We start from the raw sequence: 27,515 nt of genomic DNA on the forward strand, positions 1-27,515 counted from the left end.
CTTCTCCGGGTGCTCGGCCGCGCTGTCCCCTAGCAGGTTAGGCGTCACCTAGTCCCAGCACACTTAGCCAAAGCTCAGGAGGCTCGCTAGGGAGAAGCCGGTGAAAGCATAGACGTCCATGGTGGGCAGCACGGGTTGGCAGCTGGTGGCTGGGCACCTCCTACTGCGGGAAAATCTCTCGCCTAGAGGCTTGTGACAGAATTAGTGGATCAGAGGACAAGGCCGCTAAGTGGTCTTGATTTAATGTTCTCTCGGGCATGGCAATACAGTACTTGCAGCTTTCTTCTGTTGTAGGGTCATTGTCCTGGGGTACCTGTAGATTTGGCATTTAGTGTCAGTAGCGTAGAGGGTTAAAGCACCTGCTGCGGAAACCTAGGTGCAATGTCTAGGGAACACACGGTGACTATTACTGGTCTGTTTAGCAAAGAATATTCCAGTTCAAACAACATAGTGAGGGTCAGAGGTTAACCTGTGTAGATATGGAGATGAATCCCATCAGCCCACCGTAAGGCAGAACCTCATCATCTGGGATTGTGTAGTACTGGTGTATGATAGGCGTCTCACCCAATGTATCGTGAAACGTCCTAATGAACACCTCCATTGATGGAATTGTCCAAGAGATGATGACTCAGTGGTGCTGAAAAAACTATATGCAGTGTAATATAAGTGTGAAAAAGTGAAGTTAAAATTGACTTGTATGATACCAAAAAGTGAGTTTAATTGAGGGATATCATAGCGTCAAGACTAAAAACAGCGTGTAGGTAGTTTGACAATATAACTACCTATAGGTGACAGAGGAGGGTCGACATGTTTCAGCCGGTCGTAGTCAAAACTCAACTACAGGCTTTCTTCGGGACCAGAAATGTTTTTTACACTACTGCATAGGTGAATTTAAATAAAGATAAATATCAAAATAAAGATTGGTAATACGATACAGCCTACCATAAATTTTCCATGTGTAGGTTGAGTACTCCAATAATGGATTCTTTCCTGAAAGAGAGATAACGCAATACACAATGCAACTCAACTTAAGACCACTACGTGTTGACTGTATATAAAATGCTTTTGAATTTGATCCCAAAAGGGATTCGAATACAATGATACTGCGAAAAAAAATGTATTCACTTACCCAAATATTCTTGGGAGTGGACCTCACCTCTCCTGGCGACTGCTCAGGTGAAGAAGCCCCGCTCTGTAGGTAGATAAAGATGATAGTGGCCTATAATAGTGCCTCTCTATTCACTTTCTACCTGTTCTAGAAAGACTAGAACCTTCAATTAACCTTGTTACTTAAAATCACACACCTAAGTAACCAAACAGAACAAGCATTTACAATGCAACGGTTTCGCCTTTTCAAAAGTTAGAGCTATTGGCATTGTAAATGACAATTTTTTTGTTTATGTCTTGGTTTTGAAAACAGATAAATAAATGGCAGTGTCATTTACATTGCCAATAGCAAGCACAGCAAGGGGGCAGACAAGCAAGCACAGCCAGGGGGCAGGGTAGCAAGCACAGCCAGGGGGCAGGAAAGCAAGCACAGGCAGGGAAGCAAGCACAGCCAGGGGGCAGGGAAGCAAGCACAGCCAGGGGGAAGGGAAGCAAGCACAGCGAGGGGGCAGGGAAGCAAGCACAGCGAGGGGGCAGGGAAGCAAGCACAGCGAGGGGGCAGGGAAGCAAGCACAGCCAGGGGGCAGGGAAGCAAGCACAGCCAGGGGGCAGGGAAGCAAGCACAGCCAGGGGGAAGGGAAGCAAGCACAGCGAGGGGGCAGGGAAGCAAGCACAGCGAGGGGGCAGGGAAGCAAACATACAGAACAGCTGTTCAAGACAGTTAATAGATATCTGTTTTCCCGAGTAGAACTAAATAAATGACAAAATCCTTCAGGACACACATGTATTCACTTAGTACTCAATGAACATCCCTAACGGGCACATTTGTACCAAATTGAGCCATCATTATGTAAGACTCTGGACAAAGCAGTCTTTAGTGAGCAAACACAACCAAACACACCTGGTCAGTCAGTGAAAACCGTGGGACTGAATGCAATGGATGTGCAGACCCCAAACAGCGTTACTGTGCCCTACAAATGGTAGGCATGCGCTTTGCAAATTGCACAAACATAACATACCATAGCACCTAGGAATCCTGCCCTGCTCTGCCAGAATTCCAAGTACCCCAACTACTCCAACTGTACCCTTGAGTCCAGGGGTGCAGCAGGTGCAGTGGCTCCAGGGCAAGTTCCGGATTACCAAATAGGCAAAGTGGGCACTGGCCTATGGGCCCCACCCCTTTGAGGGGCACGCGACGATTAATCAAAATAATATTGGTTTGATCTTGAAAGAAAATTACAATCAAGCGAATTAAAGCGATAAGGAAAGCAAGTGACTCCCGTGACTGTAAATCCACCCTTCTGACATTTTTATTGCCAGCCTTCGAGTTTATTGCCGTGTGGAAATGGCGTTTTGTGCTGCGTCACTAGTGCGAACCTGCTGATACCGAGTGGAAGGCTTTTTTTTCATTACCTCGAACGTTTTATTTCTGCAGTTTCAGAAATTTGTAGCTGCTTCCGAACACCGCGGAAATTCGTTTGAGCCATTAGCAAGTTGGAGTTGAAGCGACCCATAACCCGGGCGGGTTTTATGAGGTTTTAAGAGTGACACCGGGTTAGATAGAGCAGGGCCGCTGTGCACTGAGCATCAGGCGTGTGCTGTGATCTGGGCTTGAATGCAAGTGCTTGAAGCGCTCATTCTGTTTTAATTGTAGGTAGCTATGTCGGCGGTTCAACCGGTGCAGCGGCACCGGGACCCAGAGGTGCGGGTGGGGCCTGCGTGCCTTGCTGACGTTCATTTAACGGCCCGCCACAATTTCTTCTTTGCTGGTATTTTACTGGGCCTGCATCAGTGTTAACTCTTCCCCGGAAATGGGTGAATATTGGGAGGCAGGTGGTTGGGGGTGAAGGTGCTCTCTTGGGTAGGAGGTGTAACGAAGCGAGCGAGCCAGGAAGAAAGTTGTAAAAAAAAAGACTAGGATTTATAACATTTTGATTGACGGAGAAGAGATCGGAGAGGAAATGAGAAATGGCATGAAGAACAAAAATATGGAGAAAGGTGATATGAAGGTGGAAGGAAAGATTGTACGCAGAGAGAGAAAGTGTGAGCAGAAATGGAGAATGTGGGTGGAAAACAAGGAGTAAATGCGAGCTATGGAGGAAAGCACGATAAGGCGGGAGAACTGGAAGAGGAAGGAAAAGGGGGTGAGAATATCAAAGTGAGTAGGAAGAGGAAAGGTAAGAGAAGAGTGCAGGAAGCAAGAACACGAGAGAAACCATCGAAGAAAACGAAAAGGAATAGGGAGGGGGGGGAGAGGGCAGAAGTTAGGAGCGGACGGCATGAAGTAGGTAAGTGCAATGGAGACGAAGACCTGAATTGGAGAAAGGTGGTAGAGAGATGATGGGGATATTAAGTGGAGGCTGGGGGAAAGAGGGTAAGATGTAGTAAGCCCAGAGAGGAGAGAAAGAGGGAGAACTGCGAAAGAAGAAACTGGAGAAGATGTATAGAAGCTAGGAGAGCACAAGAAAAGTGAGAAAGTATTTATGTATTTACTGTTTATTGAGCGCACAATTACCCAACGGTGTCCTGGCGCTCAGCCAAACGCATTTACTGCCTACCAATCAAAGATATCTAAATATAAGTAAAAAGAAAAGGTTTCAAACCATTAAGAAATGTCAATAGATCAGATTTGAGACGAATATAATAAGTCAATTTGTTCCAGGCTTCAGCCGTGACCACAGAAAAAGCCTTGACACCTGGACGAGCTCTGCGATCTGTAGGTATAATAAGCGTCTACCAGCCAATGTGCAGCGAAGCAGCCTTGAGGGACGCTATCTTTGAAACATTTCTGACACATAAGAACTGGGAATTTTGGGATAAAGAGCTTTATGAGCCATGCAGAAGAATTTAAACTGACATCGCACCTTAATTTGAAATTGCCCTGGTACAGAGCAGCGTGCCCGCACATCTAAACCCACATAAACAAGTCGGGTCCCGGGCCGTGCTGTGATTGGCTGACGTCACGGGGGTGTCCCGGGCCGGCAGCCAATCACAGCGCGGCCCAGGAAATGACGTCACTGGGGTGTCCCGGGCCTGCAGCCAATCACAACGCGGCCCGGGACACACGGCAACAAGGGGCGGGCTTAAAAAAAGACCCAGAAACGCCCCCGAATCGCGTTTTCTCTGGAAAACGTGATTGACGGCCAATCTCTTCCAATAGCTAGCCTCCATTTATAACATAGAGATAACATTAGATTTCGCCTGGGCGGAGCAACTGTTACGCAGTTGCAACGCCAGGACGAAACCTATAAAGGTCTCTCACTTTGAGTGATGCATCCATACAAAACTTTTATAATTGGAAAAAGCTTTTTAAATTGGAAAAAAGGGGGGCCATACGTGTCTCACTACGCTTCCCGTCTAGATCTGATATTACAGGAAATTAAACTCCAGGCGAAATGCGAGCATGATATGAGCAACTGGCTCCCCGTGCTTTGTTTCCACCAAACGGCGAAAAAGACCATAGCAGAGCTCGTTAGATGCAGTACAAACAATGTCGGAAATGCACCAGCACATACCGCTATACTGTAAGTGGAGCGGTCTTCAACACGACCCATAGCCAGAGGGCCGATAGAAGCACTTTCAAAACAGAGGGGGTATTGGAGGACTCTAAAGCCCCGCGTTAGTCATAACAAAAATCCTAACAGGAAGAAAAGAAAAGGTCACAGACTCTAGCTCCCAGGCGTACCAAAACCCTTACCTATCCGTCGGTACCTCAGACTTGCTTCTGAGCCGAGGGGGAGGTACCGACAAAGGCAGGGTGTCTGCTTATATATGATTCATTATTGTCTGCCAGCTGACCGGTTTAAAGACATATGGTCGATGTTACTAACAAAAGAACAGCGGACCGCAGAGGGAACTTCTCCAAGTAGCGTCCGCTGCAAACTTAGGGCATGCGCAGAACATGGCGCGCTCATCTGTGCATATCCCAGAATGAGAATCTACGTAAAGTCGTCTCAGGCGCATGCTTCAGTTTGAAACGCAAGCAGAACTATTGTGCGCGTGCGTACTGGAAAGGCCGATGGTGCTTTTTCTCTCTCTTTTAACCAGCTCTGTCTTCTTTATTTAGCTGGTATGAGCATAAACACTAAATCTTGTCCAATTTTGGTCACTGGACTCCACTAGGATGTATGTTATTGCGCATGAGGACAGAGTTGGTTTCGCCTGATTCCGAAAGGTAAAAGACGCACTTTACAAACAAAATTCACATCGCAGTTAAAAAGGGTGCCCCTTATTTGTTGGAACAAAGCCAGAGCCTTTGTTCAAAACCAGGCCTTTTCGGTCTCTCTGATGGTACGAGAACTATGTGATCCTGCTCTCTGTGTTAGGTCCTGCTTGTTGTTGCTGCAATAATTGGCCACGCCTGCTCCGTGCATTGGGGAGGATCGGTTCGTCTTTCCAAAGCACTTGGGGTTGACCTTGTCGTCTCCCTCTATGACGACCCCGGCCTTTCCATGAAAAGGCCTGGTTATCAAAGAGCGGAGGTTGAAAATGTGGCATGGGGTATTGGAATTGTGGTTGCTGGAAACCCCATGGGGTTGGAGGCCACCACGGACCCTGTTGGTAATAGGTATTGTGTGTAGCCCTTCTCCGGTTGAAACTCTGTTGTTGACCCCTACCCCTCCCTTGTGGGGTACCGCTGGTTGTTGGATCTGATTCATTTAAACTCTGGTCAGAGGCAGAGGTGGAATAATTGAAACCATGACGTCTACCCTTCTTATTGTACTCAGGTGGTGTAAGGGTGTCGCTGGTGTAGGGGAAAATCTTAACTAAAGAGTACTTCGCCAAATCCTTTTTGAATTTATCCATTTTAGTAAAAAGGATAGAGTCTTGATACTCTTTGTTAGATTTATTAGTCTCTTCTACATTCTTATTATAGAGACTACTCGAGAGGGTGGTCTTGATCTGGCCTTCAAGGATTTGAATTTCAATGAGGATAGCATCCGCCACTCTCTTGGCTGTTGTTATAATCAAGATAAGCCAGTCGCGTGTACATCGCCACGCGATCAACGACCAATCTTTGAGAAAGGCCTTGTCAGTAAGAAATAGTCTCGGGCGTTTGTGACTATCAACCCTGTAGGGGAACCCTTGCCATGTAAATATTCAGCCATGACTTGCCCATGGATGCAGGTGCGTGAGTGTGTCTTTTTAAGGTTAAGGACAGTGGCCCAGTCAGCCTGTGGGCTGGATCCAACAGTGGGTAGACTGTCCATAATGCTTGGATTCTCTGTGAGGATAGAGTTCAGTACCTCATCATCAAAAGAGAGACCAACAAAGTCAGCCATCGTGGGTGTGAGAAAACAAAAAACAAAGAAGTTAACAAGGTGAGCAAAGACAGCTTGTAATCAAGCTGACATAAGGTACAAAGTACGACAAGACCCGCAGCCGTAGCTGCTCCAAAATACAAAATACACAGTTAGAAAGAGGGTCAGAGGGGATAATTATTTAAAGACCAAGTAACAATCTACCCCCAATCACAATACGCAACACACGGTGACAATTACTGGTCTGTTTAGCAAAGAATATTACAGTTCAAACAACATAGTGAGGGTCAGAGGTTAACCTGTGTAGATATGGAGATGAATCCCATCAGCCCACCGTAAGGCAGTTACTTGGTCTTTAAATAATTATCCCCTCGGACCCTCTTTCTAACTGTGTATTTTGCAATGTCTAGGGCACAGTTTGAAATCACGAAGGGGTTAATTCAGTGCTTCATCATTTCCTTATAAACTTAATTAAAAGCATTCTACAATATAGAGCGACAGTGTTGTGGAACTTAATACAGTATACACAAAAGAGTGTATTAAAGTCAGCGTATGAAGGTTGTTACTAGGTCCAGCATCTTTCAAGTTTAATATCCATCCTTGCCAGAGAGCAGAGAGAGCAGGGGTGCTGCTTCGAAGCTGGGTCCCTGCCTCAGGGTCACGCACGTGCCTTCGTCCAGTGTCAAGGGTCACTGGATCCCTCTTTCAAAAACACCTCTCACCCATACCGGCGCCTTAAACCTGGTTGGAAAAGTCCCTTCCCCGCTTCCCAGTTGTCACTTTCTCTGAGCGCCGCTCAGGACGCACTTGAAGGCCGAGCCCACAGCCTCCCCGGAGCCTCGAGCCATCCTCAAACCCTGGACACCACCAGCTCTCTCTCAGCTGGGCAGCATCTATCTATACTGCAGCTTCAAGGGCGAAAAGTTACTTTTTCAGGTCTTTTCATAGCCCCTGCAGTCTGCAAGCAATGATCCTGGAAGGATGCGGGCCTGAGGAGCAGAGGTCTGCGGGTCTTTGTCCAGAGCCAGTTGTCAGAGGGGGAAACGAGAGAAAACAAGCATTTGTTATGCAATAGTTCTCGCATTTACGCGAGTTTAAGCTATTGGCATTCTAAATGGCAATGCCTTTTATTTATCCGTTTTAAAAACCAAAACACAAATAAAAGGCATTGTCATTTACAATGCCAATAGCTCAAACTTTAGTAAATGCGAGACCTATTGCATTGCAAATGCTTGTTGTACTTTGTATGTGTGTTGTACAGTGCTGCATACGTGCAAAGTTGGAAAAGCAAGGAGAAATTAAAACATTTCTCCTTTTATCGCCTGTTTTTCAGCGGTATTCATTTTTGGAACGTAACCCCGTCTACTAATGTAGTACATAGGGTTTAGCATCAAAAGGCATGAGTGGTTGCATGGGAACGCCCATGTACCACCCCTGTAATGCACATTGACACAAAGTAATACAAAGCAGCGTTCACGCTACTTTGCGTTACTTTTCCATACAAACCAAAGCAAATACCAATTTGCATTGGTTTGCTTAATCGCCAAAAAGGTTTAGCGTCGGTTTAGCATTAAAAAAGTACTGCTAACCCAACACTAAACCTTTGTGAATTTTGGCCAAAGAGCACACTATAAATAATGCATTGTTCACAGTCTGTGTCTGACTCCACTGAACATAAACATGTATAAAAAGAGTAACAAAAAGGCGAGTACTGTCACAGTTCTTCAAAAATGTGACTGCTTTATTCCAACTGACACTGTACATTAACGTCCCTCTTACAAGATACATTTTTGTGAAGTCTATCTCAACGGAGAAACCTGTTTTGATCCTCTCTCTGCCCTAGCATGTTCCCAATTACAACTTCATATCGTAGGGAGGTAAGGAGTTTGGTTGGTGGCATAAAAGACTGACAAGCTTTAACTGCAGACAGCTAAGGACATGCCTCAGCCAAAAGCTCAAAGAGCTTAAATAGCATCAGCAGTACCAGCCTACTGGATAAAAGGAGGTACACTTCCATATGTGGAAAGTGAGACGCCACTATAGGTAGAAGCACTCGTGATAACAAAAAGCACCAGTGAGCTTTGGGAAACAAAATATTAGAACACTAGTGAAAACAGAGCATATGAGCACCTCACAGAAATAAAGAACACACACAATAAATTATAGAGCATGTTGAATAAACACAGGCAGGAGATAAAGAACTAGAGAGTGGAAAATATATAAAATATTATTAGAAATTAACGAGACAGCTGAGAGAAAATTGATCAGAGATTAGAAAAACTAAACAAAGCATTACAAAGAAAGAATGGTTAGAAAAAAGAGCAAAGGAATGAAGCAATCTATTAAAGAAATGACAGGTGTAACAATTGGAAATGCAAGCAACAACCATGAAGTAAAAGTTTATGTATTTATAAGGTTCCCTTTAGAGGGAGTTTAAAACAGTAACTGTCGGGGGCCTGGCTTGAGGCGTCAAGATGGCGGTCGCACTCTAAAAGAGCTCCACACCCCTCTGTCATCCGCCTCGAATCTTGCTAGCATCGGCAACCATCCATGAGCCCTACCTGCCTGCAGAGGACCTCCGGGCACGGTGGCGCCGTTTTCCTGTGCCCGTAACGTGGGTGCGGGGCCTGTGAGGCTGTCTGGAGGCAGCGGCCTGTCTTTCCGATCTGCGGCGACCGGGCTGTATCTGGTGCTCTGACCTTGGGTGGGGTTCCCGTGAGTGGCAGATGGAATTGGCTCGGAGGAGCCCGGCCACTCATGGAGCTGGTGGTGGCGGCCTCGAGGCCTGAATCCTGCGTCCTCTGGTGTTCAGCCAGCATGTCGGCTTCCGCATAATCAGAAATACCGGCGGCGGTGAGGAGCGCTTGTGAGTCCTTCTACCAGGCCGGCCCCTGGCTGTGAGCTCTGTCTACGGATTCTTCCGGTGAATGGGGAGGGGACCAGCTGTCTGCTCGGGCAGCGGTGCGTGCGGAAATGCGTGCCCCCCTCACCAGCCTGGCGCTGTGGGACACTCTTTACCCCCTCCCCGCTGTGAGTCTGATTTCTGGGCTGGTGCGTTCTGGTGCGCTGTCTCCCGCCGACCCTGCTGTGTAGAGGGCGGCGAGGCCTGCAACGCGGCCTGCTGTGTAGGCGGTGCTGTGCCTGCTTATTTTCTGCGCCTCTGGCCTATCCTACCGAGCCGACCTCCTGCTGGGCCTGGGGGCGAAACCACCCTCCGGTAAGTGGGGCGGGGACCGGCTGTTTGTCCGGGCAGCGGTGCGATTTCGAGGCTGGTGTGCTACGGTGTGCTGAAAGAGCCGTCTCCCTCCGACCCCGCTGTGTGGAGGGCAGCGAGGTCTGCAACGCGGCCTGCTGTGTAGGCGGTGCTGGGCCTTTTCATTCCTGGCGCCTGTGGCCTACTCTTCAGGCTGACCTCCTGCCGGGTCTGAAGGTGGTGGCTCCATCCTCCGGTGAGTGGGGCGGGGAACCGGTTGTCACGTTGGGCAGCGGTGCACGTGAGGGGAAGCGTGTGCCCCCCCCTCCCCTTCTTCTCTCCTGCTCCGAGGCTGTCCTGAGGGCCGGTGTGCTCCGGTGCCCTGCAGAGGCCTTCCTCCCATCTGAATTGTAATGTGGGGATCCGTGAGGCCTGGAGCATGGCCTGCTGTGTTGACTGGGCTGGGCCTGCCGTACCCCTGTGTTCTCTGAGCAAGTGACTTTGGCCATCTCATCATGTGGTGGTCGGGGGACCCGCACCCAGTCCCTGGGTAACTACCTGACTCACTTGTGTGCGGGTGGGGTCTTGGCCTTCTGGCAGAGTTTCCGTGATTGTTGGTTCCCCCCACACCTGGTCCTTGATACCCAACCAGCGACAGGAACTGTCGCCAGCTATGGGGAGAGACAGGGCCCCTAAATCCACTCCGGCTCCCACGCAAACGAAAATGGACCGTTTCACTACCTCTGTACAGGACCCCCCTGGGAGGGCGGCTGGGGGTTCTCCCCCTCCCCCTCCCCAAGACAGGGATCTCGACACCATCCTTCAGGCAATTAGTGCCTCGCAAGCGTCCGTTGGGGGGCATATTGGGGAGATCAAGGTGGATGTGTCCCTCTTCCGGCAGGACCTCCGTAGCGCCACTGCGAGGCTGACAGAGGCTGAGTCATATATTTCCACTGTGGAGGATGACATTTCACAATTGAAAACAGGTGGCCCACCTTCGCACTCATACCAGGGAACTCCATCGGCGGGCCGAAGATGCTGAGAACCGTGCACGTCGTAACAACCTCCGCCCGGTGGGGTTTCCCGAGGGGATTGAGACGGGCCAGGTGGCCTCCTTCGTCGAGTCCTGATTTAACCACACCCTTTCATCATGGTTTGTTGTGGAAAGAGCTCACAGATCCCTTGCAACCAAGCTGCCCCCGGGTGCCCCGCCTCGCCCCATCCTCCTGAAAGTTCTTAACTTCAAAGACCGGGACGCCATCTTGCGAGCGGCACGTGTTACAGGTCCCCTCAAATTTCAAAACTATACCATTATGGTATACCTGGCCTACACTAGGGAGGTGAAAGAACTCTGGCGCTCCTACACGGATCTTAAAAAGAAGCTGCAGGCCCTTGGCCTACAGTATTAGCTCCAGTTGCCTGCGAGTCATCTTCCAGAACAAAACTTGATTATTTGATTCACCCCAGGCAGCGTGGACATAGCTGACGGAGGAACGTCCCCTCTGCCAGAGGCGTGACCCATCTCTGGGATCTGCAGGCTCCCAAGGGGCCACGGTCACCGGGACGCCAGCACTGGCGCCACACGCAATCTCGTAGAGGACGCCAATCTCTGGCAACAGCACCCAGATTCTCGAGCGTGGCGGCCTATGGACCTCGAGACTCTTCCAGCCAGTCGTGCTCTCCGCCTCGCACCAGGCACTGTTCTACCGAGGACTTACCCAGACCATCCTCATCACCAACCCGGGTGGGATCACCCAGACTGGACTCGGATCTTTCTCGCACTCCTACTCTTTGAGGGCCTGTCGGGCTCGGTATCTGTTCGTCGACCACCCAGACGGGACACTCCCTCGGCCGGGTTCTTTGACATTGGTAGAATTCTTAGTTCATTTACTTAGTTCTATTGCCGATCTGTTGCCTATCCGTCCTTCTGGAGGGGTCCTCCACGCAACCAATACGAGCATTGTAGTTTGGTATTGTTAACATGGGGGGGTCGACAGATGCTTCTGCTCTCGAAGTGTAGGGTGGGGGGGGTTTTGGGAAGGTTTTTTTATTTATGTTATTGTTCTTCTTGCATTTTTGCTTCAGCTACCATGGAATTACACATGCTTAGTTTACAAGGGCTGGATATATCCTTACTGCAGGCGACTACCCATACATTTGCGGGCTCCCATGCGCATTCACACACCCCTGTAAGATTGCACATCCTAGACCAGGTACCACCTGTCATGACCGCTAGTACTATGCCTAGGGCGTCTCTCCACGTGTTGTCGTGGAACATCAATGGTGTCTTGGACCGGCATAAGCGCACGGCGGTCCTGCGCTATGCACAACGCCTCCACATAGATATCCTCATGCTTCAACAAAAAACGCACCTCCTGGGTAATTGTTGTCCCTTCCTGGCTCGCTACGGGTACGATAGAGTATGGTACTTTGGCTTCTCCAGGGGCTCCCGTGGGGTGGCTATCCTCTTGGAATGCACCCTTCCCTTTGTCCTCTCCCAGGTGACCCACGACCCTCAAGGGTCATCTAAGACAGTTTGTGGCTCATTGTCTAGCTCCCTCCTCAATCTCATGTCTGTGTATGCCCCCCCTCGATGCTCACGCCCACACTTGCACATACCGCTGCCCTGCTGAACACTATGCCTCTGGCCACCACGGTTGTTGGGGGTGATTTTAATGCAGTTCCCTCCTCGGCCCTTGATACAACAGGCCCTCCCTCTGCCTCCCGATTGTCGCAAGAGAAACAGCTAAAGAACTGGTCCGAGTCTCTGGGACTCTGATGCGTGGTGCACATGCACCCCGCACCACTCAATTCACACACACCTCCGCTGCCCACCACACCCAGGCGCGCTTAGATGCGATCTTTGTCCCCGCACCTGACTGCTATGAGATTATAGACATCTGCATCCTGCCTAGAGGTATTTCCGACCACTCTCCAGTGCTTCTTAGCACGGGGGCTTTCCCCCTTCGGCCTTCCAAACATGGAGAATGAACGCATGGTTCCTCCAAGACAAAGAGTTAAAAAAAATGTGGTGGGCAAACAATATTTCCTCACTAACGAAGGCTCAGTAGCCTCCCCGGGTACCATATGGAAGGAAGGAAAGGCGACCATACGAGGTGTGGCGAAGGGGCAGCTCAAGAACCAGAGACCGAAATCTCCTCGAGGTAAGGGACTGGGCATATCTACAGGACCTGCTGGCCAAGATGGGGTTTGGACAACAATTTAGGGCCCTGGTTCAGGTCCTCTATGCCCACCCGATAGCGCGTGTGTTGGTTAACGGTGTATTGTCATAGTACTTCCCTATTAGCAGGGGCACTAGACAGGGCTGTCCCCTCTCACCCTTGCTATTCGCCCTGGCAGTGGAGCCCTTGGCTTACCTAGTGCGGGTTGAGGATCGTATTTGTGGCTGGGCGTGGCCCAATTCAGAAACTAACAAGATTGCACTATATGTGGACGGCGTCCTGGTTTTTCTGTCCGAACCCGCCTCCTCGGGCCATACTGTCTCCAGATCTTGCAGTCCTTCGTCCAGGCTTCTGGTCTTCGGCTGAACCCTGGGAAATCGGTTTTGGTCCTACTGCACCTCTCTAGGGATTGCTACGACTGGCAATCCACCATACCGCTTCGGCGACAATCCTTTAAATACTTGGGGTTATGGGTCATCCTTCTTCCGGAATTGGGCTTGTCCCTCAATGTTGCCCCATTGGTTAAAAAGGCCAGAGAGGATCTTAACAAATAAAAGACGCTGCCCCTGATCCCCCTGGGGAGGGTTGCTCTGTTTAAAATGATGATCCTCCCCAGATTTCTTTATGTCCTTCAAAATGCCCCCTTCTGCTTTCCCAGGACCTGGTTCTGGGAACTGGACAGTCTAGCTACCAAGTTTCTTTGGAACGGGGGTAGGGCGCGCCTGGCTCTGTCTGCATGCCGGATCCCCTCTTTCGATAGGGGTATGAGGATGACGCACTTATATCTTTATATCTTGGCTGCGCGTCTCCTGATAGTCCACGACTGGTTCAATGGGGGCTGGTCTGACCCGGCCTACCGGCTTGAGCTGAGTGAGCTGGGATTACCTAAAATCCAAGCTATGATGTACAGGGGGCTCATTCCATCCCAACTACCCGATATGACACGCTCCGTATTACTGGCCTGGCGGGTACGTTGACCCAATGTACATCCCTCTGGCATGGGGCTTGGCTCCAGGAGGTTAGTGGGCTGCAGTGGTTAAAATCATGGGACCTCATTAGCCTCTCACAACTAGGGGACATATGGGCTAAAGGCCATACGCTTTCCTTCCAGGAGCTTCGAACCCGCTACTCCTTACATTCATCCCAATTCTATAAATATATACAGCTGCGGCATGCCCTCCAAGCGCACATCACGGATGACACGAGGCTCCCCGAATACAGCCCTACCGAGGTGCAGACTAAAATGGGAGACCTAGGCAAGGTGGGCATCTCCCGCATATACCGCACCTTAGTCAACAACACCCCCACCTCCCTGGACAAGTTGAGGGACCAATGGGTAGAATTGGTGGGCCCCCTCAATGAGCTGGACTGGCGCGACCCCCTCATGGCACCCAGGACAGTCACCGCCTCAGCCAAACATAAGCTGATGCAACTCTACTACTTACATGCTGCTTACCTCACTCCCCTGCGCCTTCACCGAGCGGGCCTGCGCCCAGACGCGTCATGTGCGAGATGTAATCATGCCCCGGCTGATTTTATTCATGTGGTTTGGTCCTGTCCTCACCTGGAGCGATTTTGGGGGGCCATTAAAGAGGAGCTTACAGAGGTCCTGGGGTGGGGGGGTTCCCCATGACTATATAAACAACAAAAAGAGTATCACCATTGGAACAATTCAATGGTCTCAAATGGGGAGAAGGGAGATGGAGACATAACAAAAGAAAGAATTCATCTTTTGTTTGAAGACCCCTCACTCACCAACCTGGTTGGTGACATGCTTCATCATCGGGGTCCCACCCGGATAGCCGAATGCCATCCGGGTGTGCTGCGACACCTGATTACAGTGGAGCGGGTTTTTTCTGTGAATGTGGTGCAAAAAAAGGTGATGTTAAAAAGTAACTCAGTATTGCTTCTTGTAAAAAAATGTATTCTGAAGTTACTGGACAGTGTTAAAAGATAGTGAAGAGACACTAGTGTTGGTGTTTAAGACCAACTGTATCTATGTGATTGTGAGGTCTACATGTTTCAACCTATGATGGGATCTGCCAGGTCTTCAGCAGGACCAAAAAACAACAACGGGGTACCTGGGCGGTATGCACACACTATTGTGTATCCAACCCTCGGTCCCAATTACCAAACTGGAAACTTGCAGTCGGTGTCCTCACAGCCTAATCAGGCGAGGAAAAAGAAGGAGAAACCTGTGGGAGAGAAGACGACAACACAAACAGATTACGTGCCTGTAACGTAGTGTAGTTTCTCAGTAGTAAAAAAAGGCTCCATGCGAATCCCTTTCATGCTGAAGACATTGTCCCAAAGAGTGCATACTATATGGTGGAAAAAATGCTGGCTAGGGCCTGCATTGTGTTGGAAGTATGCAAGGTATATTACTGGTACTTCCAGAAGAAAAAGGCTTGATTTGCCCGTGTTCAAACTATCTCACACTCTCACGACATCACACAGATCAATATACGTGGATAAGTGGATGTAAGATAATGGTTTAGTCACTCTGACATACTCCATGAGAAAGTGACTATCGACGTTCACACATTATAATGTGAGCGTTTCTTAATGCATGCATAATTTAGTTCAATCAAGCATCATTGACTCTTGGTGGTGGGAAAATCCAGGACTAAGGTAAATCTTACTCAGGGAGAGAGTTTCAGGTACTTCATGGGGGTGGGAGGATAGCCTGTTCTACTTAGAACATATTCTGTGTAAATAAAGGTGGGTTGTACAGGGCTGGAACCGGTTTGCGGGGCGGAGCGGGATCGTTCGAGAACACGCCGCGGGGTATAAAAAAACTACCTGAAAGTAAAGTCGGAATGTACAAGCTTACAGTTATGCAGAAATCAGAGGTCGTTGTGCCTACGTGCCATCCCCGCAACCGCCCGTGACTGCCGGTGGTAGAGATATGCGGTAGCGAGTTCCGGGTGTGGGCGGGGCTATGTCTCACGTGACTGGTGTGAGAGCCGGTTGCTGTGGCAACCGACGCAGACGCTGATACGGTGGCCTCGCGGTCTCAGTTTGCAAAACACGTGGGATCGGTTTGCAAAAGGGGCGTGTAAGATCGGTGCAATGTCGATCATAAGGAAGAACCTGAATAGTGGCATAGATAATGGCTTTAAGGACAAAATGGCACAGACTACGCATTTGGTATTAGTTAATGGAATGTCATTCCAATATGGGTAAATTAGGCAATGATGCACCGAATATAAATAGAGAAGTGCCATGATGCAGCCCCGCTGGAATGGGGGCAGTATGTATGACTGTATATGGGTTAAAATATAGATCCAATGTAAAAAGGCATTAACTCGTGGAGAGAGGTGAGGGTAGTCCTCTCAGAGTGGCAGTGTATGCTCTGGATGATTCTAAGGAGATGTCTACTCATGGCTTTAAGGAATCACAGTGTAGTTATTGATGTCCCTGTGATACTGGCCAGCACGAATGGGGGGGTATGTGCGATTCATTTCTGGAGGACCGTGCCCCAGGGGATATTGTCATTCAATCCAGTTGTGTATGTGGAAAGTCTGTAAATCCAGCCTTGCTCCTTCTCAAAGAGCTGTAGTTGTATGTTATTGCCTCTTTGGATCTGTTTGATCACAGTCCATTCCATATCGTTGGGGGTGTGATTCATTTCAAGAAAGTGGTCCGTCAGTTTTGTGGCATTTTTTCTGCATCGGATCGTACTGCGATGTTTGCAAATCCTACGTTTTATCTTCCTACTTGTCATGCTAATATATGATTTATTGCAAGGACACTTAATCAGATAGACAACATTGGTGCTGTTACACTTTGTATGGGCCACTTGATTCCAGACTTTCCCAGGTTCTAGGGAAAGTGTTTTGGTGTTTCTGGTCAGGTGTCATACACTGCAGGCTCCACAGCGAAAGTGGCCCATCACATCAGGGAGGCCCCAGGCTTTTGTGATTGATTGGGCCTTGTTATGATTAATGTCCTTGGGTTGAGTGTTCACCAAGGAGTCTTTTAGACTGCGTGATTTCTTGAAAGAGAATAATGGTTTTTCCCAGTGGAGATTCCCTGTATTTAGGATGGACCAGTGTTTGTTGATGGATCTGGTCATAAGGTTGGATGCAGTATTACAAGTGGTGACGCCAGTGAGTGGAATTTCTTTTTCTACTCCTGTATTGTCCTTGTCTTCAAGAAGCGCCTCTCTCGGTTGGTTGTGTGCTCTTTTTTGACACTTCTGGATGATCTTTTTTGGATAACCTCTCGCTGTGAGTTTGTCTGAGAGTACTTTCGCTCGTGCCTGATAGTCATTGGTTTTGCTGCAGTTGCGGCGGAGTCTCAAATACCGTCCATAGGGTAAATTCTCCCTTAATGGTCGCGGATGGAAACTCTCAAACCTCAGTAGATTGTTCTTGGCACTGTGTTTGTGATTGGTTATGGTGATGTCAAGAAAAACCATGGTATCCTTGTCATGGTTATTAGTGAATTTCAAATTAGGGTCGCAGGTATTCATACAAGCGATGAATTCCTGGAGTGTATCTACCGGTCCTTGCCATATGGCAAGGACGTCATCAATATACCTTTTCCAGAAACTGATGTGGGTATGGAATGGGTTATCATCACTCAGAATGAACCTCTGTTCGAAGTCATAGACGTAAAGTCCTGCCACGCAAGGGGCAAAAATACTCCCCATAGACGTACCCCCTGTCTGTAGGTACAGGGAGCCTTCAAACTCAAAGTAGTTCCTTTTTAGTGCAAGTCTAGCACATTCCAGGATAAAAGATTTAGGGGTGTTGTAGGTCCAGGGGCTGTCATTCAGAGTTTTTTCCAGGACAGATATGGGGTCATCCTGTGGTATGCTTGTGTACACGCTTTCAATGTCGAAACTCAACATGATGGTATTGTCGTCCACATCGATGTCTTCAAGTAGTCTTAGTAGGCTCTTGGTGTCCTGTAGGTAGGTCGAGGTTTTTTGTACAATGGTTTTCAAAAAGAAATCTCAGAAGCGGGACAAAGGTTTCAGCAGTGAATCAATCCCAGACACAATCGGTCTTCCGGGAGGCAGCATCTTACCCTTGTGCATTTTGGGCAAGATGTAAAAGTAGGGTATTTTTCCTCCTGTTTTGCATAAAAAATCTGCTTCTTGCTTGGAGATCTTTCCCGCTGTTTCAGCGAGATCCACCAAATTCCTGATCTCCAGTCTTAATTCATCTGTGGGGTCGGACTGTAAAAGTCTGTAGTTCCTCCCATCATTCAGGAGTCTGTGGCATTCGGCACAGTAAGTAGTGGTATCAAGGACCACCACCCCACCACCCTTGCCGGCTGGTTTTATGATTGTCTCAAGTTTTTAGGCTCGACAAAGCATCGTTCTCTGCTCTACTCATGTTTTGGAAAACGGGGGGAACTGTCATGCTATCGACATCCTTAAACACTGCTTGTTCGAAGGTAAGTACTTCGACAGGAATGGTGTGAGGTGGGGGTAAGAAGGTGGATTTCAAAGGTAATCCTGTCTCATTGGGATTTTAAATTGGTGCAGGATCTCCTTGTTTTTCAAAGAATGCCTTGAGTCTAAGTTTCCTGAAAAAGTTTGCAAATTCGCAGTGGAGCTGGAATTTGTCAAGGCGAGCGGTTGGTACGAATCCAAGCCCTTTGTTGAGGACTTGTTCTTCAATGGTTGAGAGTGGCCTAGATGACAGATTAGTGACTAGGTTTTGCTGTTGCTCGTTCCCGCTTGTGCTTTGCTCCGGGTGTAGCTGCCAACCGGGTCTTCCACCTCCCAGTGTACTTGGTTCGTTGGTTTTCTTCTTCTTCTGCCTCAGCCTAAAAAAGGCGGTTCCAAAAGGATTGGGTTGAAAAGGGGGGGTTGAAAGGGAGGTTGCCACCCGTACATGGGGTAGTGTTGTGGATGATTGTATGGTCCTTGGAAGGCTGGTGGGGGGTGTTGGTTGTACAGTTGCCAGTTGTTCTGTGCCCTGTACCTCTCTCTTTGTTTCTGTTTCCCGCTACCTGTGCTTCCTGTACTCGACCCGCTGCTTTCATTGGAGGTGTTGCTGGAGGCATCAGTGTCATTCTCAGTTTTTTTAGGGGCCACAAAATCAGGGTCAGAATATAGGGGTAAGCTTTCACAAAGGAGAAACGCTTGAGGTCTTGGTGGAATTTTTGTACTTTTTGCTGTGTCAAATTATCCCTGTATTCATTGATTTCTTTATTGAGTTCATCAAGTTTCTTGTATCCAGTCAGAGTTGTTTTTATATGATTTTCAGTTTGGATCTCTATCATTATAACTTCAGATAGATGTAGTGCTGTTTTCAGGATTAGCATGATCCAGTAGTGAGTGCAATGCCATGCAATGAGGGCCCAGTCTTTCCTGAAGACGGGGTCATCCAAGAAAATGCGTGGCGCATTCGTAACCAGTAGTCCTTTAGGTGCTATGTTGTTAGTTAGGTATTCTTTCATGATAGTTCCATGTAAAATGGTTCTTATTCGATTCCTTTTTAATTCAGAGAGTTTTTCCCAATCTGTCGTCTGGGATATAGTTTGTGCAATACTTGCATCAGCAAACATCGAGAGGTTACTCATGGTGGCATCAACCTCTTCAGTGGAGTACGAGAGTCCTTGATACTGGACCCAGCGGGGCTGCATCATTGCACTTCTCTATTTATATTCGGTGCATCATTGCCTAATTTACCCATATTTGAATGACCTTCCATTAACTAATACCAATTGCGTAGTCTGTGCCATTTTGTCCTTAAAGCCATTATCTATGCCACTATTCAGGTTCTTTCTCATGATCGACATTGCACCGATCCTACACGCCCCTTTTGCAAACTGATCCCGCACGTTTTGCAAACTGAGACCGCGAGGCCACCGTATCAGCGTCTGCGTCGGTTGCCACAGCAACCGGCTCTCACACCAGTCACGTGAGACATAGCCCCGCCCACACCCGGAACTCGCTACCGCATATCTCTACCACCGGCAGTCACGGGCGGTTGCGGGGAGTTCTGGATGGCACGTAGGCACAACAACCTCAGATTTCGGCATAACTGTAAGTTTGTACATTCCGACTTTATTTCCAGGTGTTTTTTTATACCCCGCGGCATGTTCTCGAGCGATCCCGTTCCGCCCCGCAAACCGGTTCCAGCCCTGTACAATCCACCTTTGTTTTTCTGCCTTCTATTTACTCAGAATATGTTCTAAGTAGAACAGGCTATCCTCCCACCCCCGTGAAGTACCTGAAACTCTCTGCCTGTGTAAGACTTACCTTAGTCCTGGATTTTCCCACCGCCAAGAGTCAATGATGCTTTATTGATCTAAATTATGCATGCATTGAGAAACGCTCACATTATAGTGTGTGAACGTCGATAGTCACTTTCTCATGGAGTATGTCAGTGACTAAACCATTATCTTACATCCACCTATCCACGTATATTGATCAGTGTGATGTCGTGAGAGTGTGAGATAGTTTGAACACGGGCAAATCGAGCCTTTTTCTTCTGGAAGTACCAGTAATATACCTTGCATACTTGCAACACAATGCAGGCCCGTGCCAGCATTTTTTCCACCATATAGTATGCACTCTTTGGGACAATTTCTTCAGCATGAAATGGATTTGCATGGAGACTTTTTTTTACTACTGAGAAACTACACTACGTTACAGGCACGTAATTTGTTTGTTTGTGATGTCTTCTTCTCTCCCACAGGTTTCTCCTTCTTTTTCCTCGCCTGATTAGACTGTGAGGACACCGACTGCAAGTTTCCAGTTTGGTACCTGGGACCGAGGGTTGGATACACGTTAGTGTGTGTATACCGCCCAGGTCCCCCGTTGTTGTTTTTTGGTCCTGACGAAAACCTGGCAGATCCCATCATAGGTTGAAACATGTAGACCTCACAATCACATAGATACAGTTGGTCTTAAACACCAACACTAGTGTCTCTTCACTATCTTTTAACACTGTCCAGTAACTTCAGAATACATTTTTTTACACGAAGCAATACTGAGATAGTTTTTAACATCACCTTTTTTTGCACCACATTCACAGAAAAAACCCGCTCCACTGTATTTAGGTGTCGCAGCACACCCGGATGGCATTCGGCTATCCGGGTGGGACCCCGATGATGAAGCATGTCACCAACCAGGTTGGTGAGTGAGGGGTCTTAAAACAAAAGATTAATTCTTTCTTTTGTTATGTCTCCATCTCCCTTCTCCCCATTTGAGACCATTGAATTGGTCCAATGGTGATACTCTTTTTGTTGTTTATATAGTCTTAGGTCCAGGGGACCAGGAGTATCTCCTTCCACCCTTGTGGATAATCCCTTACTCTCTCCTTCTGTTATTTACAGGGTTCCCCATGACCCACGTCATTCACTATTGGGGATCACGGACGGGCTGGACGGGTCCAGAAATTACAAGATATATTTTAATACATCTATGATTGTAGCCAAGCGTGACCTACAAGCTGCATGGAAATGTCCTGACCTGCCTGACCTTGGGAGGTGGAGAAGGGGGGGTGGACTGGTGCGCGACCCAGGAGAAAGCCCTTTACATGGCGAGAGGTTGTCCCAAAAAATACCGAAGGGTGTGGGGGAAGTGGTTGGGTACTGTGGAGGCTTCGGATTGAATTGCTTCCATACTTTGCCTGTGTATATCTTATGGGGTATGAAACCGTTGGATGCTATACTCAGAAGAATGTAATTGATCTATTGTCCCACGTGCTTCTTCTGATTTCTATGTGTTGGAAAACAATACATTGGATTATCAAAAAAAAAACATTAACTGTCATATACAAAAGAGTGCTAGTGTTGACCTTGTTAACATTCAGAAATGATCATTTAATGGGAAAAGTGGCATAAGGGTGCCATTAACTAGTGCCCTTGAGAATAGTAAATCTAGGAGTGAGAGAGTAGAGGGGTTGACATGGAACTAATTGGGATGTTGTATGTAGTTTGTGTCCAGGCCCAGATTTCCGAATAACAGTGTGAAAATCAGCAGCACTGTGTTTACAATTTGCTACAAAAGAAATGTAGAACCATATTTAACAAGACTTGTGCACTGTTGGTGTCAGTCGCCTGCGGTGCTTGCGCTATAAAAGCATTTTAACCCAACTCTGTGCATTAACTCATGGTGCAAAGGTGACTCAGCGGTGCTTTGCATGAAATGAGTTCTTTAGGTAAATCCTCCAGTACAAATTAAAACATGAGCAATTAATTACACACCTTATGCGTAGGAATATCACACACTATTCTACTTAGCCCTTGTTTGCACCCAGTTTCCTTATATGAAGAGATTTCACACAAAGCCAGGGCAGACTTCATTGGTAGATATGGCTTTATGTGGCAGACTGCGGATGTTTGCACTGTTATATTTCTCGTACAGTAATTGGTATTTGTCATTTGTGCCATCAAGAGTCGTTATTCTTTGCCTCATAGCCGTGAAAACACGTTGTAAATCTGGGCCTTATCATTGGTGAAGTAACAAAACAAGGAGCAAACTGATATTCGTGGGCACCTGGGTAATGAACAATTTTGTTTAAACTAAGAAAGCCACTATAACTGATGGTGGCAATAGGGTGGGGTGAAGTATTTTTCACATTATACTCCTGGGTACATATTAATTAATATCCTGTACAATAAAGTAGCGTGTTTTATTTTCTTCAAATCTACGATGCAAGTAAATGCAGGTGATCCGTGTGGCGTTGCAGTGCTGGTGCCTTGTGGCATACGCAAATTGGCATGATAACTGGATTCCGTTGGTTAAAAATGCAGTTCAAAATCCTGTATAGTACATGAAATGTCCCATCAACTTGTTCATAAGTACGTCGACATTTCAACCCTAATTAGTTAAAGGCAAGGTCTTCATCAGGACAGGCAAAATGGGAGCATCCTCATAGAAGGTAATTGACGTCCGAGAGAGTGTTGAGTACATATCCTTACATCTGCTGATGAAATGCAGCAGCGCTGATTCTAACGTCTGGTAGGATTGCATTGTACCACAGGCAGGAATTAGAGGGGAAGGAAACAGATGGGAGTAGACGCTTAAAAGGACGATTTACAGAGTGTAACACTGTTGACCTCAGTCCACGTTGGAACAATAGTTTCAGAAGGCTACCATTTCAAAACCTGGTGTTCATCTTTTTGCTTTACATGAAAGATGATATGTTTTGTTATTTTCATGTATTAACATTCAAAGAGCAAAACACTTTAAACACAAAAAGTGTAGCAGGTTAAAGCTTAGGAAAATATGCTGAAAATCGTGCTGCTTCTTAGCAAAATGTGTTGCTTTTTAAGCAATGCTTCTTGCCCCACTCACAGGCAACTTACAGGCAGCATATGGGAAAGTGAAATGGTGGTCTTGGTTTGAACATCTTATATAAATGATAGCCTTTATCCTAGATTGCCTTTTGGTTTTACACCAGCCCTCTTCCAGTTAATAAATTCATGTATAAAATGGGAAAAATCCTATAAACAAAAAAAGCAGTAGAAAACGGAGAATCTCAGACGGGTTTCCCACTTGCAAACGGGTCAGTTAGCATTACCAACAACTGTGCTCCCCATAGCATCTCTTATAAGACTCACCCCATATTGGTACTAACAAAACGTACTCCTTCTGTAAGACTTGAATATAGCTTCCCTGCTTTGGTGGTCTGCAACAATACGCTCAAATGTTCAAGTCTGAAACAGCAGCAGGTTATGGAGTAATATAACTTCTAAGAACACCTGGGACAAACTAGCACATTCTTCCTGATGAACCATGCCCGCTATCGAATGTATTAGTCTTCTGCGCATGTTTAAAACACGAAACACTGCCAGCCGCACAATGCTACAGAGAGCACACAGAGCATGCGCACAGGTCAGAGTTAAAGTTGCCAGAAAGGGCGACCTAGCATTCTACACAACTCTAAATAGATTATTAGGTCGTCCGATACAGAAAAGCGGTCGTCTTGCACCGTGCATGCTTTACAAAGCAGTTTGTTGCCTAGAAAGAGGTCACGGCCAATATGGGGTGCTAGGCGTGTTTGCCATCTGTTTGGCTTTGCTTTTCTATTGGGCTATTGGCACCAGAAGAGTCATGCGCACTGAATCTCACTAACCACAACACGGCAAACTGCAGATTAGTGTTTTCCACATGAGCGTGGCATACAATATGCGTCCTTTGAGCATGTGCTGATTAGTAGTGTCTCAAGTTGAAAACATGCTTATTAAATAAAAGTTGCTAATTTACAGCTTTAAATGGATGCCGTTCGTGTTGCCCTTTTACGCAATGCACGTTGGATACAATAGCACTACGGCAATCCCCAAAATGCTATTTATATTGGTCTGCGGCGGTCGAAAGGGAGAGCAGCCAGGACCAAGCGACATCATGAGTAGGGTGATTGGAGTTCGAGAGAAGAACCAAGATAAGGACATGATTTACAGCCATTAGCTGAACGCTTTCAGAAAGCCAAATAAAACCAGAGCCAAAGCAAAAGAAAAAAGTAGTTTGACAAACGCATGCTATAATGGTAACTACTGTACTTGGTGGCTGCTCTTGGTGAGGGATTAACATTAAAGGAGGCATGACAAATGCATGCCATAAATAAATAGGAAGAAAGAATAACAATAGAGGCAGTAAATAGCAAGCCTATGGGCGGGCTGTTAGCCCACAGAGTGAATACAGCATGTCTCGAAGAGATGGCACATGTGCTATCTGAAAGAAACAGGTTAGTATTAGATTCCTTACCTTAGAATATCCCCAGGCGTCAGTCTGGATCCGGAAACTTTTGCGTAGCAGTACCCCTGCGCGTCGGTAGGCGTCGTCTGCAGGCGTCCCCTGCGGCTCCGCGTCGTCTGCGTCGTGCGCCGTGATGACGTCGCTGGAGTATATAGACGCCGCCTCCGCGCGCTGACGTCAGTTCTTCTTTTTTCCGCGCCAGTTAGCGCAGATCCGAAGAGCAGTACTCCGGTCTTTTGACCAAGTGTTTGTAAAACTTAATCTTTCTACGGTGCCGGTAGGTTGCCTGGGTTTGAGAGTTGCGACGAGTGCGACCGCATGATGTCGGTCACCGACCACCATCGACTCTGCCTCCGGTGTCTGGGCGCGGACCACGACGTGGAGTCCTGCGTCGACTGTCGGGCCTTGACTGGAAAAGCTAGGCGGGAGCGGTCCCGCAAGCTTCTCGAGCTCCGAGTGTCGGCCCCGCGTCGAGAGCGGTCCCGGTCCGGTCGGAGGTCGAGGGAGCGGTCGAGGGAACGATCGCGGAGCCGCCATGGGCGCTCCGGGAGTCGCCACCATTCCTCCGGTTCGTCAGGTAAGCACAAGAAGTCGGGGCGTCGCCATCGCACCCCCGACTCCCCCCGACGCCCGCGTGATGCGGCCGGGGGCTCGGGTGGCCCCACCCCCGCGGGCCCGCGTGGGTCACCGACGCCGTCTACCCCATACCCGTCGGTCCCTGGGGAAGGCGCGTCGCGTGAGGAGATCGAGGCCTTCCTCATTGCTATGAGGGCGAGGTCTCCTCCGGCGGGGCCTACGGCGCCTGCGGGGCCGTCGGTCCCGTCTGGGGGCCCGAGCGGTTCGGGTGCTTCTGCCCCGACGCCGCCGGTGGCTCCGGTCCCGGCGCCGCTGGGTCCCTCAGGTTCGTCGCCGGCTGGTCTCCCGGCCTCTCCGGCGTCGGTTCCTTTGGGCCAACCCGTGGTACCGCCTCCGCGTGGTGCAGCGACTCCGCCGTCGGCTCCGGCCGGCGTCGGGTCCCCGGCACCGACGCCGCGCGGCGCCACCCCCATTCCCTCCCCGACTCCGGACACGGAGTCGGACCGGCGTCGGCCGACGCCGGATCCGACGCCGATGGGGCCCGTTGACCCCGATGTCTATATCGTCGACCCAGAATATGGGTATGATGAGGATGAGTATGGAGAGGGTTGGGAGGGGTCTGAGGACCCTTTATCCCGTGCCTGCCAGTATGATGTGGACTGGGTAGGTGATCTGGGTGATGCCAGTGGCCTGGACGAGTCGCCCAACCCTGGGTTTGTCTCCCCGTCCCCTGTGGCGTCTGAGGCAGGTGCTGCCTATTCAGTGGTCCTGATGAGGGCTGCCAAGGCCTTACACCTTGAGCTCCCCGTCGCGAAGGTCAAACCGAACATTCTGACCGAAGTGTTTAAACCGCAGTCATGCCCCCAGGAGCCTCTGCTGCCGTTTAATGAGGCCCTGACGGATGTCCTTTTGGGCACCTGGTCCAGGCCCGCTTCCGGTGCACCGGTTGACCGGAATGTGGCAAGGCGTCACCGTCCATGCTCGGACGACCCTGCCTTTTTATCCACCCATCCCTCCCCGGAGAGTCTGGTGATCCAGGCCTCCACTTCGCAGTCCGCATTTCCGTCGGCTCCGCCCGATCGGGAATCAAAGCGGTATGACCAGTTTGGTAAAAAGGTCTTTTCCTCTTTGAGCGCTGGACTGCGGTCTTGTAATACCGCGTGCCTCTTGGGCCGCTACACCCACTCCCTGTGGGATACGGTCGAAGAGTGTTTGCCGCAATGCCCCCAGGAAGTGCGGGACAAGCTCACCCGGGCCTTGGTTGAAGGCCGGGATGCGGCGCGGTACTCGATCCGTTGTGGTCTGGACACGACCGACTCCCTGGGACGGGCCATGTCCACGACGGTGGCGATTCGTCGCCATGCTTGGCTGAGATCTGCCAACTTTTCGCCAGACGTCCAAAATACACTCATGGACATGCCATTTGATGGCAGTCGCCTGTTTGGTGACAAAGCGGACCACGCGCTGGAGCGCTTCAAGGACTCCAGGGTTACGGCCAAGTCCTTGGGTCTTTCGACCCAGCGCCAGCAGACGGGTTCGTTTCGCCCCTTTCGTGGCCAAGGGAGGGGCGGTCCCACTCGTGCTGCCAGCCACGCGCCGCAGAACGCTCCCCAGCGCGGTGGCGGCCGTGGTTTCCGCCGTGGTGGCGGTAGAGGCCAGCGGCGTGGTCAGTCCACGCCTCCCTCCGCTGCTGCATCCAAGCCTTCCTAGTCCGAGCTTTCGGGCTCACGTGACGCCAGTGGGTGGCAGGGTTCGCCATCACCACTCCCGCTGGCGCGCGATAACATCGGACAGGTGGGTGCTGCAGCTCGTTCGAAGGGGCTATGCCCTCCCCTTCGAGTCCACTCCTCCAGCCATGCCACCGCAGAACCACCGTGTGTCGGGGGACCACTTGACACTTCTGCAGGAGGAAGTTACGGCCCTCTTGGCCAAGGGGGCCATCAAGCGCGTTCCTGGGCCAGAAGTAGGGTGTGGTTGCTACTCCCACTACTTTCTGGTACCCAAGAAGGACAAGGGAGGCCTGCGTCCTATCTTGGACCTGCGGAACGTCAACGGCTTCCTCCGGAAGGAGAAGTTCAAGATGTTGACTTTGGCTCAGGTCTTGGCTGCTCTAGACCCACAAGACTGGATGGTAGCGTTGGACTTGCAGGATGCGTATTTTCACATCCCCGTCCTGCCGGCCCACCGGCGTTACCTGCGGTTCGCGGTAGGCCACGAGCACTTTCAGTTTATCGTGCTCCCATTCGGCCTTACCAGCGCCCCACGGGTGTTCACGAAAGTGATGGCGGTGGTCGCAGCTCATCTGCGCCGGTTAGGGGTTTCAGTCTTCCCCTACCTCGACGACTGGTTGTTGAAGGCGGGCTCGCCCCAGACAGTCGTCTACCACCTTCAGACGACGGCAGACCTCCTGCACGAGCTGGGGTTTTCCATCAATGTGCCGAAATCACACCTGTGTCCCTCTCAAAAGCTCCTTTTCATCGGAGCGGTTCTCGACTCGGCGCAGTTTCGGGTTTATCCCCCGGAAC

The 27,515-nt window shown here is 49.2% G+C and overlaps 1 protein-coding gene across 1 annotated transcript in view; it reads left to right on the forward strand.

Annotated features, from left to right (window-relative positions):
* Nucleotides 1-27,515, forward strand: part of RANBP10 (RAN binding protein 10) — a 542,287-nt gene that overhangs the window by 124,244 nt on the left and 390,528 nt on the right. The window lies entirely within an intron of this gene.

This window comes from Lissotriton helveticus, chromosome 12, assembly GCF_964261635.1.
Source record: "Lissotriton helveticus chromosome 12, aLisHel1.1, whole genome shotgun sequence".
NCBI classification, from domain to species: domain Eukaryota; kingdom Metazoa; phylum Chordata; class Amphibia; order Caudata; family Salamandridae; genus Lissotriton; species Lissotriton helveticus.